We start from the raw sequence: 16,583 nt of genomic DNA on the forward strand, positions 1-16,583 counted from the left end.
ACACCACAGCACCGCGTGGCGTCCTCCCCGTGTTACAGATGAGGCGGCTGGGGCTCAGAGAGGTTAGGGCACCTGCCCCGAGCCACCCAGCCGGCAAGAGGCAGAACCGGGGCTCCAGCCCAGATCCCCCTGCCTTCCAATCACGGGCTCTCCACCTGAGACGGTTTTCTTCCCTAAAGAGGTCACGGCAGCACCTCCCTCATGGCATATTGTGGGGCTCAATGAGACAGGGCACGTGTGATGCCCTTCGCCTGCACCTGCAGATCCTCGGGGTAGTGGGGGCGGGGGCGTGATCATCCCGTGTTGTGCATCATCCCATGCACAAGACAGGTTGAGGAACGGGCCGGAGTGCTCATGGGTGTTCAGGTTGAGAGGGGACTGTCCTCTGTGGGCAGAGGCTGTGTCCTGGGGTTCACTGAGACCTTATAGAGTGGGGTGTGTGCGTGTCTCCCTGGGTGAGGGATCTGTGGATACGTGGGGCCTTCAGGAGGTTGCAAAGCCTCGTTATTCAGAACGCCCCTCCCCCATCAGGTCGCTGAGCAGGGCTCTGGGCCTGTCCCGTGTCTGGTGTGCGACTCGCGGAGCTGGGACCAGCTCAGTGCCCTAGGGAGGCTCACAGTCCAGTCGGGTGATGACTCAGGATGTTAAACCTCCATCAGCCCCGGTTTTCTACCCGCTGGAGCACAATCCCGTCCTGGCATCCAGGGCCCAGCCCGCCTTCCCAGCCTCCCCCGCAGCCGGGCGCCCTGAGCTCCAGCCACATCAAGGCCGCTAGGGGCTGGGGTTTCCCAAGCCGGCCCCTGGGCGGACTCCTCAAGCCTCCACTACCCCCTGGGCTCCAGGGCCTGAACCTTCTCCTTCCCCGACCTTGGACAAAGCCAGGTTGCCTCCCTGAGCCTCCGTTTCCTCATCTGCAAAATGGGGGTGATTTCATCCACCTCAAAGGGTCGACGAAGAATTAAATGAGCGACTGGGTCATAAAAGAAGTGGGCACCTGACACTTAGCTGGTACTTGAGCTGCATCAGTGTCCCTTCTGTTCTTCCAGGAAGTCCCCAGTGGGCAGGAGAAAGCATGGGCTTTGGCACTCGTCAGACTTGGGCTTGAGTCTCGGCCTGGCTGCTCACCAGCCGTGTGACAGAGGGCAAGTTCGTTCACTTCTCCCAACTCTCGTGGACTGGTTTCTGACGGCTGCCGTAACAGGGACCCCAGACTTGGTGGCTCAGGACGACACATATTTATTCCCTTGTAGTTCGGGGGGCCGGAAAGCCCCAAATCGGTGTCCCTGGGCGTCCACAGGGCTGCCTCCCCGCGAGACTCTGCTCCAGCTCCCGGTGGCTGCCAGCAGCCTGGGCTCGTGGCCGCGTCACTCCCTTCAAGGCCAGCACCTGCTCATCTGTGCTCCTCCTCACGTGGCCGCCTCCTCCAGGCACGTCAGAGGGCCCCCTCGGAAGGTCCCCTGTCGCACTTGGGGTCCTCCGGTAATCCAGGGTAATCCCCCGTCTCAGGGCCCTTCTTTAATTATATCTTCAAGGCTCCTTTTTTTTTTTTTTTTTTTTTTCCTACTTGCCAGATCAGGGAAGATCCCCAGGTTCGAGGGGCTGGGGCACAAGAAGGTATCTCCGGGGGTGGGGGTGGGAAGCATCCTCAGGCTTCGGAGCTCCAACCAGCCGGCGGTTCACCTGCAGCAGGCGGAGGCGGAGGGGGGGCTCCGAGGGCCTCTGGGGGCCGGGTGAGCCGAGCCCGGACCCTGGTATCCGTGCACCGAGGCCACAGATACTCGTGTCTCCTCTGGGGGCCCGGCTGGGGGAGGGACAGGTGGGGGCGGGGTGTGTGTGTGCAGGTAATGACACAGACCGCCGTGGGAAATGTCACCCCCGTTTCTGAGCCTACTGTGTGTCGAGCTCCACATCCACCGTCGCCTTTAATACCAACCCTATTTACTATTTCTCTGCCTTCGGGAGGCCTGTTCCCCCGCAAACGCTGCTGCTCACCGGGGCGGGCAGGCGGGAGGACTGGAGATGACTCACGCTCTCTCTCCCGTGAAGAGCAGTCTTTTCAAAGGGCTGGCTGGGGAGGGAGCTAAATTTAAAGCCAGGCCTCCCGACAAGATCACCTGCCACATCAGAATCACTGCCGTTTAATTAGAAGTTGGGGGCACGAGGCGTTCAGCAGAGGTCCGTGAGGGAAGACCCCTTTGGGAGGGAGCGAGGCCCGCGGAGGCCGAGCCCCTGGGCTGGGCAGGGGGAGGGGTGCCAGCGTGCGCACCCCCAGCTGCTCCCCGGCCCCCCGGCCTCTGAACCACCTGAGCAGACTCTCAAGTCCCTCCTCCCTCTTCAAGATCTTAGGGTTCCGACCCCGAGTCCCTGTTCCCCCAGTTCAAGACAAGGCCCCGGGGCTCAGAGACATTGGAAACCTCACCCCCCAGAGTCACCCATGGAGGATGTGGCCAAGCCTGGATTTGAACCACTGGCCTGGCTCGGGGCTTGTATTCTGGGCCATCTGGCCACTCGGTTCCTCCTGTGGGGAGGACGGGGGTGGTGGGCAGGCCACTCACCTCTTGCTGGCTGTTGCCTTCTCAGTCCAAAGAGGCTGCCCCACCTCTGGATAAAGCACTTTGAAGGGCCCTGGAGGGCATCACGTCCACCTGCCTCGTTCACGGAGGACACGAGCCCCGGGAGAGTGGGAGGAGCTGGCCGGCAGCCCGGCCTCTGGGCCTCCCAGCCCCGCCCCCTCTGACGCATGAGGCCAGTTAGGTCATGGCCACCCTGGGACCTCGCTGCTTACGCTCTCCCAACTGGTCACGGCAGTCACGTGTTGCAGAAAAGCTATAGCTTCCCTGTGGTGGCAGGGCCGCGGGGTCGGTGGGACGGCCCAGCGATGGGGGACCGGGGCCCCGAGCTTGCACCCGGAGGCCCAGGCCAGGCTCTCGGCCTGTTTGCTCACCCGGAAGACGTGGTGAGTCTTGACCTGCTCAGAGCCAGGCACATAGTAGGTGCTCAGGGTGTGAAAGCCACTGCCGTGGCCGACTGCCGTTCTGAGGATCTGGGAGACAGGATGCGGTGAGCTGGTCGCCGATCGCCGGGTCCAGAAAGGCTGCTCCGTGGGCCAGACGGGCCACGGCGACACCAGCATGTGCTGTGCCCTGCAGGCCGTGAGCGGGGCCATAAACTCACCAGGGGCCTCCGCGGAGTCTCCCGCTCCTCCCTGCTCCCGCCTGCCTGCCTCCTGGCCGCAAGGTGTGAACACAGTTTCTATTCTGGCCCTGGCAGGAAGCCCGGCAGGGCCACTCAGAGCGAGAAGAGACCGGGTTTCTGCCTGCATCCAAAGTGCACGCGGCAGGCCCATTTCTAAAATGTTCCCACCACCTCCTACCCCCCGCCCTGGCGTTACGCTGAGATGACATCACGTGCCCAAAGGGGTTTTCTAGATACAATGGAGGTTACTGATCAGTTGACCTCAAGGAGCTGATCCTATGCCTGAGCTGATCGCAGGAGCCCTTCCAGAGCTGGTGTCAGAAGAGGAAGTCGGAGATGCCAGTGGGCAGAGGGTCCACATGAGGGGGGCTCATGCTGAGATGGGGGGGTGGGTCTTAGGGAAAGGAGGTGACAGCAGCCCCCAACCCAACCAAAGGAAAAGGATCTCCGTCCTGGGCCACCAGGAACCGTATCCACCAATCCTGAAGGAGCCCCGGAAAAAAGTCTCCCAGAACTTCCTCTCGAGAGCCCGTCTGGGCTGATACCTTGATTTCTTTTTTTTTTTTCTTTAAAATTTAGTTATTGGGTGCCTGGGTGGCTCCGTCGGTTAAGCGTCCGACTTCGGCTCCGGTCACGATCTCGCGGTCCGTGAGTTCGAGCCCCACGTCGGGCTCTGTGCCGACAGCTCGAAGCCTGGAGCCGGTTTCGGATTCTGTGTCTCCCTCTCTCTCTGTCCCTCCCCGCTCGCACTCTGTCTCTCTCTCAAAAATAAATAAAACATTAAAGTGTATTTTGAGAGAGAGAGGGGCAAGAGGGGCAGAGAGAGAAGGAAAGAGAATCCCAAGCAGGCTGCCCGATATGGGGCTCGATCAGGAGATCATGACCTGAGCTGAAACCAAGAGTCAGACACCTAACTGACTGAGCCCCCCAGGCACCCCTGGGCTGATGCCTCGATTTCTGCCTTGTGAGACCCCAAGCAGAGGACTCGCTGAGCCCACCCAGCCTTCTGACCTGCAGAGCTCTGAGGTAATAAACGGGCACTGCATTTATTAAGCACTAACAGAAAAACCGATACACTCAGCCACGACTTGGTGCCAATTACTTAATTTTTATGGGGCGAGGATGCTTATAGCCCATGCCTCCCGCTGCAGACCCCCGGGGTGGTCTTTGTGCAGCCCAGCCCTAACCTAGCCCACCCCTCTGCCTGCGGCCCTTCTGTGGTTTCCTCGGGCACCGTGGGTAAGTCCCGGCAAGCCTGTGGGATTGGAGCCAACCGATGTCCTCAGTCACTATGACAGTCTCGCAGGTGAGGGACTCGGGAGGGTCACACCGTGACTCCAGTTCTCGGGAGCGGCAGGAGCTGGGGAAGCAGGGCCCTGGCCGTGAACCCTGGCCCCCTGAGAGCCAGCTGGTGGCCGCGGGCAAGTTCACCTCCGAAGGCGGGAGGAGGCGGGGGGGGGGGGGGGGGGGGGGGTGGTGGCCGGCTCTCAGGAGGCACCGCGCAGGCCCACACGGGAGGCAGAGAGGCCGCGCTGGGGACAGTGAGAGACCTCCAGCCAGGCCTCGGATGCCCGGCCGGTCTGTCCCCCGACCCCGGCACGCATCTGACTGATAGGACCTCCCTTCCCGTGTCCGTCCGGGCTTGGACTCGGCTGCGGCCCGTGGCTCCGGGGCTCCCGTGTCTCACCAGCACCTCCAACCCGGCACACGGATGACGGAGATTAATACGATGCAAATTGGTGGGTTGAGCCGAGCACCCTGAGCCGAGGCCTAATTTGCACGCAGCCCGGCCCTCCCCGCGGGCAGGCCCCGGAATAATCACAACAGTGATGATCCAGATCATTGGCACGTACAGAATCTCTTCAGCTCGGGGGGGGGGGGCCGTCCATCGGCACTTACGCCCAGAGGAGACGCGGGGTGTAGGGGCGGGGGGCCACCCTCGTCTCAGGGCCGCAGGAGGGGGCCCGGCGAGGTCCCGGGACAGGCCCGAGGTCACGCTGCCGGTGAGAGGCAGGCCAGGGGCAGAGATCGGAGGGCCTCGCTGCCCCGGCGGCCCCTCCTCAGAAGCTCCGCCTTGGGAGACTGGGGCGAGGGCTTTGCTCTATGGAACGGTCGCTGGAGAGGTAGGGCGAGGCAGCTGAGGCCCCAATAGGGGTCTCCACCTTGCAGCGGCATGACCCCGGCCGCCTGATCTGTCTGGGATGACGACCTACCTTTTCTCTCAAGTTAGGTGGACAGCTTCTTGGGGCGCGAAGTGCGCCTTCCCTCTCCCCGCTTCCTGGGTGGGCACAGGGTACCGGCTCCGTAAGCATATGCACTCAGTGGGTGCTCTGTGCCCCCCCGGCGTCACTTGGATGCGCCCCCGAAATCGTCACTATCATCCCAGAAGTTGCTTCTGCACATTCCTGTTTACAGCTGACAAAACAGGCCCAGAGAGGTTAAGGGACTGGCCCAGGATCACACAGCTAGCAAGTGGTAAAGCTGGGATTTGAACCTGCGTCTGTCCATCCCCTGCCCTGGCCCCGTGCTCTCAGTGCCACGAGGAACAGAGTAGAGAGTCCTGGAACGGGAGCATGTCCTGGCCTTCAGGGCCCTCCGGCTCAGACGGTGTGGGGCTCTGGGGGCTCAGCCGGGTGCCGCTTCTCACGGGTTTAACCCAGGCAGGTTGGGAGGGGTTGGGAGGCAGGTTGTCTAGGGTTCTAGGGTTCCACAGGCCCCCCGTGACCTGGATCGGAACTCCAGGCTTCTCTGACTTTGGCCTCTCCAAACATTGTCAGTTGTTTGACTTAGCCTCCCAGAGCCACGTGTCCGTGCAAGATCTTGTGTTTCCGGGGAGGCCCGGGGAAAGTGGAGCCTTTGGTGGTGGGTTCAAGCATCTGTCTGAGTTCCGTTCCGGTGAGACTCTCGGCTGTGGGGAGCGGGCCCCGGCCCGGACAGCTGGGCGGAGCCCGTGACCCTGGCCCGGTAGCCCCTGCCTGTCCAGTCAATGTCCCGGCACAGCTTATTCACAGGTCAGCATCCACCATGAGTCGGACCCTCCGGAGGGAGGGCTGCTCAGGAGCCTGAGGGGTGTGGCTGGGGTGAGGAGACTAAGAGGGGGGTCACAGGCTAGGACGCCCCACAGGCCCTGTCCCAGGGCTCTTCTGGTTGAGCAGGGCCAGCCCACCCCCGGCTCCTGTAGAAGGAGGGGAAAGTCCAGCTTCTGGAACCCGATTCGTATACCCCATGCCAAGCCCAGACTCTGCAAATACTCCCTCATGAACATCCCCAGCCCCCCATAAGGGAGGCTCTGTTAGTTTTGCCCCATTTCAGTTGAGGATGGGGGGGATCAGAGAGGTTAAGTGCCTTGCCCAGGGTCACACAGCAGGTAAACAGAGGCCTGTCTACCCTGTGTTAGAATTCCAAGCTCAGAACCATTCACACCAATATCCCTCTCTGGGTCAGAGAGAGTGCGGCCTCACTCTGGTGCCCTGGGGGTGACTTTGTGTCCGTCCTGCCCACAGGGACTAGCCCATGGCGGGGCCAGGCTCCCCGCGGTCGCTTCTGTTCAGGCCTCGCGCTGAGGTCTCCCCAATGCACAATGCCCAGCGCCGGAACCCAGAGCGAAGACAGCATCGGCTGCCTTCTCCTTTCAGAGCCCCGTGGGAGTGTCCTGGCCTGGGATGCACCTGCAAAGATAGGACCCCAAACCATGGCCCAGGAGAGCAGCCTTCCAGGATTAACACCAGGAAGCCCCACCGCAGATGAGCAAACTGAGGCTCAGAAGTGTCCGGTGACCCGCCCAGGGTCATCCGGCACGTTAAACCCTCCCGTCACCTTGACGTATTTTAATGTGAAAATTACAAACCAGCCGTGGCCTACGACTCCTGGGTCCGCCTCATGTTGCAGCAGGCCCTCGGATAAGTCTCTTTCCCTCTCTGAGCCTCGGTTTCTTCATCTCTGAGATGGGGACAGCAGTTCCTATCTTTCAGGGACCCTGTGATAAACGGCCAGCTGAGGCCATGTTGGGAATGCCTTCGTGTAAAGCCCGGCACGCGGTGGGGACCCTGCTTGGCTAACCGCACCCTCTACCCCCTCAGGTCGCCAGTGCCTGTAAGTTCGGTCTTTCTCTGTCTTCCACCCACAAGGGCACACCAGAACCAGCTCGGGGACGAGCACGCTGGGAGAGGAAGGGCGGAAACAGAGTCATCAAGCACGGCGTGGGGGGACTTTGGGGTACCTCCCCACAGGTGGAGTCCGCAGGGCCGACGATCCGAGAACACCCTTGGCCAACAGCATGGGGCCTGGCGGTCAGAGAAGGATAGGATGGTTGCCACGGATGCAGAGGCCAGTCCGTGTGGGTGCTCTGCCCGTGACCCTGTCGCGGCCGGGGGCTTCCCGAGGGCCGGCCTGGGGGTCCGACCCCGCTCCGCGTCCTTAGCGTCGCAGCGCAGGGCCCAGCCCCGAGGTGGCCTTCGTTCAAGAAGCCAACCGGCCTGGGTGAAGCGAGTCTGCAACTTGGCCCCGATATTTTATTAATAAGCACGTTTGGCACTCGCCTCACACCTTTCATCGGCAGCTCTCCCAGGCGTCTCCAACCTTAATTAATTCTCCCCGCACCCCAAACAAGCTGCTCTTCCCTTGGCAGATGATGATGTGGCAAGTCCTTAAAGGTGCCGTGATTAATCCCACCGCGCAATTAGGTCCCTCTCTTCCCCCGGCAGCTACTCCCTCCCTCTCCCAGCTGTCGGGGGGCCTTGAGACTTCAGACCCTCCTTGACTTCAGACCCCATCGACTCGTGCTGGATTTGGCCTCAGCCACCGCCCCCCCCCTCCCCAGCTGTCCCAGTCCCCCCTGTGCCCTTTCCACATGGCAGCCAAGGGGATCCCGCCAAAGCACAACCCCGATCCTGCCTCCTCCCTGCCCCAAGCCCTCCCCTGGCCCCCCAACACCCGTGGACACCCAGCCTTCTCGCACCCAGTGTCTCATAGCCAGCCACCGAGGACACACCGAAGGTCTCCCGTTTTCTCCACGACAGGTTTCTTTCAGGCTCCCGGGTCATTGCCTCTGTGCTGCCCCTTCTAGAATGCAAGTGACTTCTGCAGGAGCTGACACGTAAACAGTGCCCTGGAGACGACTGGCTCCGGCAACCCTTCCTAAAGCGACTGCCTGCGCCCCAAAAATGAGATCGGGGCTCCTTCGGGGATTAATTAATCAATACGTTCCACAGGTACTGATGGAGATTTTGCAGGTGCCAGGCACTGTCCTGGGTGCCCCGGGACACATCCGTGGACCCTGGGCACCTGCGGGCGAGTGTCGAGGATCTCACCGCGGCATCGCTTACCTGCCTCGGAGCTGTGGCCCTCCCCCACCTGGCTGCCCCCCCTGGGCCGGGTCCCCCCACCCCGGCTGCCCACCCTGGCCTGTCCCCTTGCCTTCCGGATCAGGGCAGCCCGTGGACCAGGCACTCTGTCAGCCTGTCCAAATTTGAGTCACTTCTCTCTCGGGACAGCAGGGTGACCTTGCCTGTGGGCCCCGGGAGCTAAGAATAGCCCGGGGAGCTGAGAACCCGCCGTCGCCCCTCCCAGCCCTGTGTGCGGCCGGGGCAAAAGGACCCTGTCACCCGCGGAGGGGACAGCTGCTCCCGGCATGTTTGGGCGCGCGGCTGAGCCCTGCCAGCTGTTCGGAAGAGGAGAGGAGCCAAAGGAAGGGGGGAGTTTCCGACTCCAAAAGTGCCGAGCCCACGCTTGGCCGCTGTGCCGCCTGGAGTTCCGGGAAGGTGCTTGAGCCCTGGCTCTGCCTGTCTTTGGTGAGTGACCTTTGGCAAGCCACCCCTGCCTCCCAGGTGAGGAAATGGCACCCTTGCTTCAGCCTGGGGAGCTGGTCCACGGCCCCTCCCTACCCTGCGCCTCCGAAGCACCCAGCAGGTGCCTGGTGTGGGTCTCGTGCGTCCTCGTGGGAGGGGCGGGATGCAGAGACTGGCACACAGATGAGCTCCACAGGGCCGGGCTGGCCCGGACAGGTCATGGCCACGCTCTGTGTCCCCAAGGGGCAGGGCCGGGGCCGGCAGGGAGACCGTGTGGGCCGACTGGGAAGAGTAACCCCCACCAGTGGAGCTGAGAGAGAGTCCCGTTGGGTAGAGAGCTCCCCGTTTCTAGGGGCTACCAAGTGTTAGCTGGTCCTCTGCTCTTAAGGGGGATCGAAACAGTGACTCACACATATGTGGGCCGATGTCTCCTCGGGGGTTTCATGACGCTGGGGTTCATCTGGACCCGGGGCCAGTAGGGGCAGGCTGTGTGGACTGTTGGCTAAAATCCGATGTGCATCTGCCAGGCTGCTCCCGGGCCCCCCTCCATGTTTCCACTGCCCCAACAGGCACGGGAGGGGAGGAGACGAGATGGGATGACGGTGGCCCTGCAGACCGCTGTCCTGGCCCCCAGAGCTGGGCGGGGGGGACGGACGTAAAGCCACGACCACAGGCCGGGCGAACGTGGACGGGGTGAATCTGATCCCCAGATGTGGCCGGAGGCCCGTGGGCTCATCTCAGGAGCCAGAGAGGACGCGGCAAGGCCCTGACTGGAGCAAGAAAATGCTTCCCGTGCCTCTGGGCTCTGGGCGAGCGATTCACTGGCCAAAATCGCCCGGTCTCACAGAGGCGGAGCCTGAGGCTCCCAGAGGGTAGGCGAGAACTCCCCACGATGGGTGTGCCTTGCGGGTTTACTGGAGGATACGAAGCAGGTGGCAGCGGGGTGGGGTTGGCGGTAGGGACCCGGGGGGCTGTGGTTCTCCTGTGGCTTCCTTGCTTGAGGGGGAAACATGCAGACCTCTGGCTCTGTTCAGGGCCCTCGGTCCCTGTCCGCCTCCTGAGGTCACGCCGTTGTGGCTCCCTGTCCTGCCCAACAGGCTGGGGGCGGGGCTTGTGCCTACCTGGGCCTGCATTCCGGGTCTCAGGGACCCTGAGGCACCTCTGTCAACACGGAGACGCATGAGCTGAGCACGGAGAGGTTTAGACCGTGGGCAGGGCCTGGCGGGGTCCCCTCCCGGCCCCAAGTCTGGCCTCAGGGGCCTAACGAGGGACCCTCTGCTTGCAGCTAAATTCCCGTTTGTGGCGAGCTGGCGCGGCCCCGCCCCTCCCCTGCACTCCCTGTGCCTCCCGGCAGGTAGCAGGTGATCACTGGCTCCTGACCTCCCAGCCCCTTTTGAGGACCCTCCGGGGCCACTCAGTGGTGGCCACAGGGCTCCTAAGGGTGCCTCTCGGCACGCAGAGAGCACCTGACCTGCGCGCAGCGCGTTCTCGCCCATGCCCTAGCGTAGAACTCACGGCAGCCAGTGGGGCCACACGCTGATTGGAGACACGAGCCGGCCACAGGCTGGCTTGTCCAAGAAGGCCCAGTGGCCGTCGGGAGAACCAGCTTTCTAAGCCTCGGTGCAGGGCGCCTGGGGGGCTCAGTGGGTTAAGCATCTGACTTCGGCTCAGGTCATGACCTCATGGTTCGTGAGTTCGAGCCCCGAGTTGGGCTCTGTGTTGACAGCTCGGAGCCTGGAGCCTGCTTCGGATTCTGTGTCTCCGTCTCTCTCTGCCCCTCCCCTGCTTGTGCGCTCTCTCTCTCTCTCGCTCGCTCAAATATAAATAAACATTAAAGTAACCTTAAAAAATAGAATAAAATAAACCTCAGTGCAGTCACAGAGGCTTTGGGTCATTTGAGGACCAGAGACTCACGCAGTCGAGATATTCAGGGCAGACCTGTGACTCAAATGCCCCTCTGCTTCCCAGTCTACTCGCGGCCAGCAGCCCGAGGGACCCCTTCGCTCCCGGGTGCTCAGGCTCACCACGGCCCCATCCCAGCCAGAACCAAGGCAGGCTCGTAGCCTCCCTTCTCTGCAATACTCTCTCTCTCTCTCTCTTTTTAAATGTGTATTTATTTTATTTTTGAGAAACACAGAAAGAGAGAGAGAGAGACAGAGGCAGAGAGAGACAGAGAGAGAAAGAGAGAGAATTCCAAGCAGGCTGTGCTAACAGCACAGAGCCCGAGGCGGGGCTGGATCCTTCCCGGGTCTGTTTTTGCAGAAGCACCTCCCTGCCCTTCTGGGCACTTTTGCTCCTTTGTCATGTTGTTACAAATACGCCCAAGTTCTGGAGCAGGGGGGTGGGGGGGGGGGGAGGCTCCTGTATCTGCTGGCTCCCTGGTGGCCCCCCCCCTCCGCCCGGCACACAGTAGGCCCTTAGCAAAGCTTTCCTGAACGCTCGGGGACATTTTGCAGAAATGTTAGGCAGCTCGCCTGCTGCTCCCGACTGTGCCAGTGTTTTTAATATTTTTGTTCCATTTATCAGAAATCAAGCCTACGTCAAGCACGGCAATACATCTAAATTGGTTGATTAAAGCATCAGGAAGAAAGTGGTGCTTTGCGGCAATTAAACCAAAGCCACGGGAAGATTTGGAAATATTGTGATCTCTTCTGCGGTTTTTGCAAATAGGGTTTCTCTTCCTAGTGAGTCCGTGGTCTTTGTTTCATTATTTCTGGGTTTCCCACCCCCCCCCACCCCCCCCCACCCCCCGCTCCTCCCCACCTAGGGTTGTGGGATACACTGTTACAGAAAGTGACTTTCAGTCGTGACCACGCAGCACTGTTTGCTTTCGCAGATTTGGGAGCCCAGGCTTATTGTGCAGCCAGGAAAGGCCTGGGGGCCTGGGTGTGACTCAGGGGTTGGGATTCAGAGGTTGAGGCTTCTCTCACCATCACATGGAGGGATCAAGGGGAACCAGCCTGGCTGGGCCAGAGGCTGCGTTACATGAGGCAACCCAAGCACCTCCAAGACCTCCTTTCCTGTGCCTTTCTCATGTGTCCCTTTCCTCTACGCCACTGTCCTCCTTGCTGCTCCCGGGACGTGTCTCGCACACGCCTGCCTCAGGGCCTTTGCACGGCCTGGTCCTGCTTACCAGCTAGTTCTGCTGTCCCCCAATATCTCCGCCCACCCCGGGCTCCTCCTTCCTTCCTGCCTTGGCTGACACATGTGCCCTCCCTGAGGCGCCCTCCCCTCCTGACACTTCCTACCTGCCTTCTCGGCTTTTCCCCCTGAGGGGTTCGCTGTCATCTGCTACATTGCATGCGTACTTGCTGCTTTGCGAGGCGGGAACAGGTTTAAGAGTTCTTGAGGAGGTGGGGGTTCAGATCTGAAGGCTGAGGGAGGCACCAGGGCCCCCTCCTGGGTTTATGGTTTGAGGGTGGGGGTGGGGTGGGGGTGGGGCCACTTGCCCTGATGGGGAACCCAGGCGACACTTCCCTGACCAGCCGCTGGTGTCCACAGTGTCCCCATTGTCCCCCCTCCCGCAGCTGGCCTGTCCCCAGCGCCCACCTGGCACTCAGCCTGACCTCACTGATTCCATGGTTGGCCCAGTTTCCCGAAGCCCCACCTGGAGTCAACGTTATGGGTTGAATTCGACCTCCAGAACCCACAGGTTGAAGTTCTAGAAGCCTCAGAATGTGGTACTTTGTTTGGAAATACGATTGTTGCACATAGAATTAATGTCGGGACCATAAGGTCATTCTGGAGTCCGCCCTAATCCGAGAGGACCGATGTCCTTATGAAGGGGAAATTTGGACCCAGACTCATTCACAGGGAGGTCACGTGAAGCCAGAGGCAGAGATCCGGGTGATGTGTCCACACTCCAGGGAACTCCCCACATTGCCAGCAAACACCCAGCCCCCCCCCCCCGCCCCGCCTCCTCAGAAAGGGCGAGAAGCCCAGGCAGATTCTCCCGTTCAGCCTCAGAGGGAAGCAGCCTGCCCACACCTTGGCCTCAGACTTCCAGCTTCTAGAACCGTGACAGCATAGCTTCCCGTTGTTTGGGGCCCCCTCCCCTTGCCCCGGCCGTGGTGCTCTGTCACAACGGACCCCGGGACACCAGCCACGTGGCCCCACTCACCCGCACGCCCCTTCCAGCCCCCCCCCCCCCCCCGCCCGGAACCCCTCTCCAGGGCCGCCCTCGCTCATCAAAGGAGTCAGTTCTCTGAGTCTCCGGTTCCTCGTCTGAGAAATTAGGATAAGAATACCCACCTCCCACGGCTGTCACGAGCCCTCAGCAGAAAACGCTGGAAAACACACCTGGCTCATCGTAGGGCTCAGTGACGGCTGGTGGCAGTGGTGTGCTGGTTATTTTTATTATTGGTGTATTAATAGCGTTCTTGTAATTAGCTGTCAGTTGCCGGGTCCGAGCCGGCCCTTGTGGGGATAAAAGTGCCTCGCGATTGGGTCTCTGCCGGCACCGCGTGTGGGGCAGGAAGCGGCCTGCCGGAGGGGGGAAGGGCTGTCATGCCATCATTTATTCAGACGGACCGGTGCCGCCTCTCTGTGCAGACACATCTGCCCCTAAGAGGGAGCTACGTCAGCAGCCAGCGCAGGGCAGCAAGATCAGGGCTCCGTCGAGGGGGCCCTGAGCCGGCCTGGGGACGGGGGTGGATGCAAGGAAGGCTTCACCGAGGAGGTGACTTTCGAAGCAGGCATACAAGGAAAGGAATCCATGCACCTGGCCCCAGCGCCTGCATCGACAGTCGTCCCGTGACCCTGCAGGAAAAAACACACCACTCACGCTTGTCTGTCCCTGGGAGAGCTCAGGCCGTCACCTTTGCAAAGTCCCACTGCCCCCAGGCCCTTCCCTCTAAGTCAGCCAAGGTAAAGACCGCAGGTTGCCCGCAAGGCCCTCCGGTGAGTGGGTCACCTTCCAGCCAGTTCCAAGAAGGCTGCCTGCCTGAGGGTAAGAAGATGAAAACTCCGGACAAACGTCTAAAACATTTCACAGACTCCCTGCCCCGCTCTTTCAGTTGGGGGTGGGGGGGAAGGGGGACAAAAGGCCAAGCCAATCTTGCTGAGGACGCACACCCCGCCGGGGCCGAGCCCAGACCGTCCAATACCTTCCCGGTCCTTCCACTCGATGTCGGCTCTGCGGCCGGCCACCTGCCTGTCCTTTTGAGCACCGAAATAGAGAGATAAATGGGGAAGCAGAGCTGGGCAGATGTCGCCGTTTCTGAGAGTTGCTGCTCCCTTACCACCTGGGATTTTGTTTTCCCCCTTGGAAGCCAGAACATTCCAGCAGCGTGGCGTCTTTCTCTGCTGGCAGATTTAAGGCATCTTATAAACAGGCGCCTGAGGCGGACAAAGAGATACCTGTTTGCCGAGCGAGCACCTGTTCCGCTCGGGGAGCTGCCTCCTATGCTGTGGGTGTGGTTTCTTCTCTCTTCTCTACCCATTTTGCAGATGTGGTTGAAGGTGCAGGGAGAGCCCCCTGGGCGGGGAGCCAAGAGGTGAAGTCAGGGCTCTGAACGCCAAAGCTTGCTGCAGACTGGGTCAGAGTAAGATTTCAGGGATGGGCAGCTTTGCCGGGGGGGATGGCTGGGCTGGCGGAGGCCGGGGAAGGGGGGTGGGGGGGGGGCTTGGGTTAAAGAGAAAAGTTGCACCAGATGCTTGTTGCAAACAGCAAGGAAGATTTTATTCAAGACTATTATTGCTGTAAGGGTCAAGAGATTGAACTCCATTCCAAAAACAGCAAAGACAGCTGGAGATTTACAGCCGTGGAGCAGAGCGGGGGTCACCGGATGGAAAATTACTAAGAGGAGCTTGATTAGACATCAGGGAGAGGGGGATTCCTGCTAAACGGCCCCACAGAATTCTTCCTAGGGGCCGACGACTTCGATACCGAGGGCGGGGGCTGAGGAACAGAGAGATCCTGGATAAAGCGGCTTAGCGAGATTTCTTTGCCGAAGCTGGACTCGGGCCCAGCGAGGCCTGGGACACTGGCGCCGCCTGGGGCACCTGCCTGCTCCCCAGGGGGCCACAGCGCAGTTGATGCTAAGCGCTCTAGTGGCCACAGAGCCAAGCCCGGCTCATCCTGTTGATGATGGTGGTGGTGATGAAGACGAAGGAAGAGGAAGGACGGGGGCAAGAATTAGGTCCCCCCACCCCAAGCCATGGCTCCCCGGCCTGACCACTGGGCTCTGCAAGGCTGACTGAAGGGGAGAGACCCCATCTACACCCCCATGAGCTGCACGGGGGTACGTGCAAGGGGCCTGGGGCAGGCCGGTGATGACACACTTAAAAGCTTTTCCTGTTTTGAAAAGAATTTCTCATGTCACCTCTCCCTGACCCTCTCATAGCTTTTAGAAGGCCCGGCGTCTATTCCCGTTCTGTGGATGCAGAAACTGAGGCGGGGAGGCTCAGAGAGGCCAAGGGGTCCGCCTGGGGCTCGCAGCCGGCAAGGAACTCGGGAGATGTGAGTCTGGGCCCGGGGACCGTGCGTCCAGCTCTCTGGCCACGAGTCCTCACCCGCAGTTGGGGGGGTGGGGGTGGAGTGGGGGTGCGGGGAAGGCATTTCAGGGAGTAGGACAGCTCAGGCCAAGGCTGGGAGGCGGGAAGGGACACGAACCCTTAGGGGGTTGGGTAGGAGCGAATGTTCGGGGAGCACAGAGCAGAACCGGGAAAGCTCTTTTCCCTTTTGGGAAAAGCGTCCCTGGGATGAGGCCAGGGCCACCCAGGTACATAAGCGACAGAGCCCTAAGTGTGATGGGAAATTCCTGCCCCTCCCCGCCCCCCGGCTGCGCGCCATAATTTGACCCTGACTGAGTTTCTCCATCTGTCGGGTGGGGGGCCCCTGATGCCGATTAGCTGAGAACCGCAAAGGAGCAGCAGCCCGTGAAAGGGGCACAAAATCATGGCTCCTCCCCCGGGGCGATCGCCTCCCCGCAGCCTGGGGGGCACCCCGAGCTCCGACACAGCAGGCCCAGCCCGTCACGTGTCATTTGGCAACACGGTGCCAACAGGGACAGAGACAGACGGGCTTGCCACTGTAGGTCCCCGCCCTGCGGGCTGTCCGGGCACGCTGTCTACACCGGGGACCCCAGGGGTGAGGCCTTCAGAACTGGGGCCAGTGTCCTCCACGGGCGCTTCTGCGTGACGAGGTGACAGGCTGGAGCTGCTCCCTCGGATGCAGGCAGGCGGGAACATGTGGGGGCCAGATTTGCACCCCACCAGAAACCCCTCCAGGCTCCGTCGTGACTCAGTTCCGGGACAGCTGGGGGCTCGGGGTGTGGGGAAAGGTCAGCCCCACCCAGGCCCCAAACCAGAGGGGAGGGCGGCCCGGCTCTTGGCTGGGCGTCCTGGGTGTTCCGATGTGTGGCCAGCCGCCCTCCGGCAGAGCGGGTGTGTTCCTCCAGGGCAGCGACAGTGCCTCGTGTCACCCAGGATTCGACCAGCGGTGAGCGGACCGGGGCTGTGGGCTGGGCAGGGGCCGGACCCTGTGGCTGCAAGATCGCTAGGTGTCAGTTCTCTGTCCCTGAGCGGGCTCCAGGACTGGGCAGCTGGCCAGTGCCTGCAACCTGATGTAAGGCGACTGACCGCGTCGTGGCCCCTGCAGGC

General features: G+C 61.4%; 1 protein-coding gene across 3 annotated transcripts in view; it reads right to left on the bottom strand.

The window, feature by feature from the left end:
• The window catches only part of SHISAL1 (shisa like 1), a 135,183-nt gene that overhangs the window by 78,719 nt on the left and 39,881 nt on the right, over positions 1-16,583 (bottom strand). Inside the window, exon 1 of one of the 3 annotated variants that reach the window (XM_045463476.1) lies at positions 2,556-2,651. The exons of 1 other annotated variant lie outside the window; for it this stretch is intronic. The gene's annotated coding sequence lies outside the window, so the exon portion shown is untranslated. Of the gene's footprint in view, positions 1-2,555; positions 2,652-16,583 lie in introns of those variants that run through there. One more of the 3 variants, XM_045463475.1, reaches the window with a different exon arrangement.

Source organism: Leopardus geoffroyi, chromosome B4 (genome assembly GCF_018350155.1).
Source record: "Leopardus geoffroyi isolate Oge1 chromosome B4, O.geoffroyi_Oge1_pat1.0, whole genome shotgun sequence".
Lineage (NCBI taxonomy): Eukaryota > Metazoa > Chordata > Mammalia > Carnivora > Felidae > Leopardus > Leopardus geoffroyi.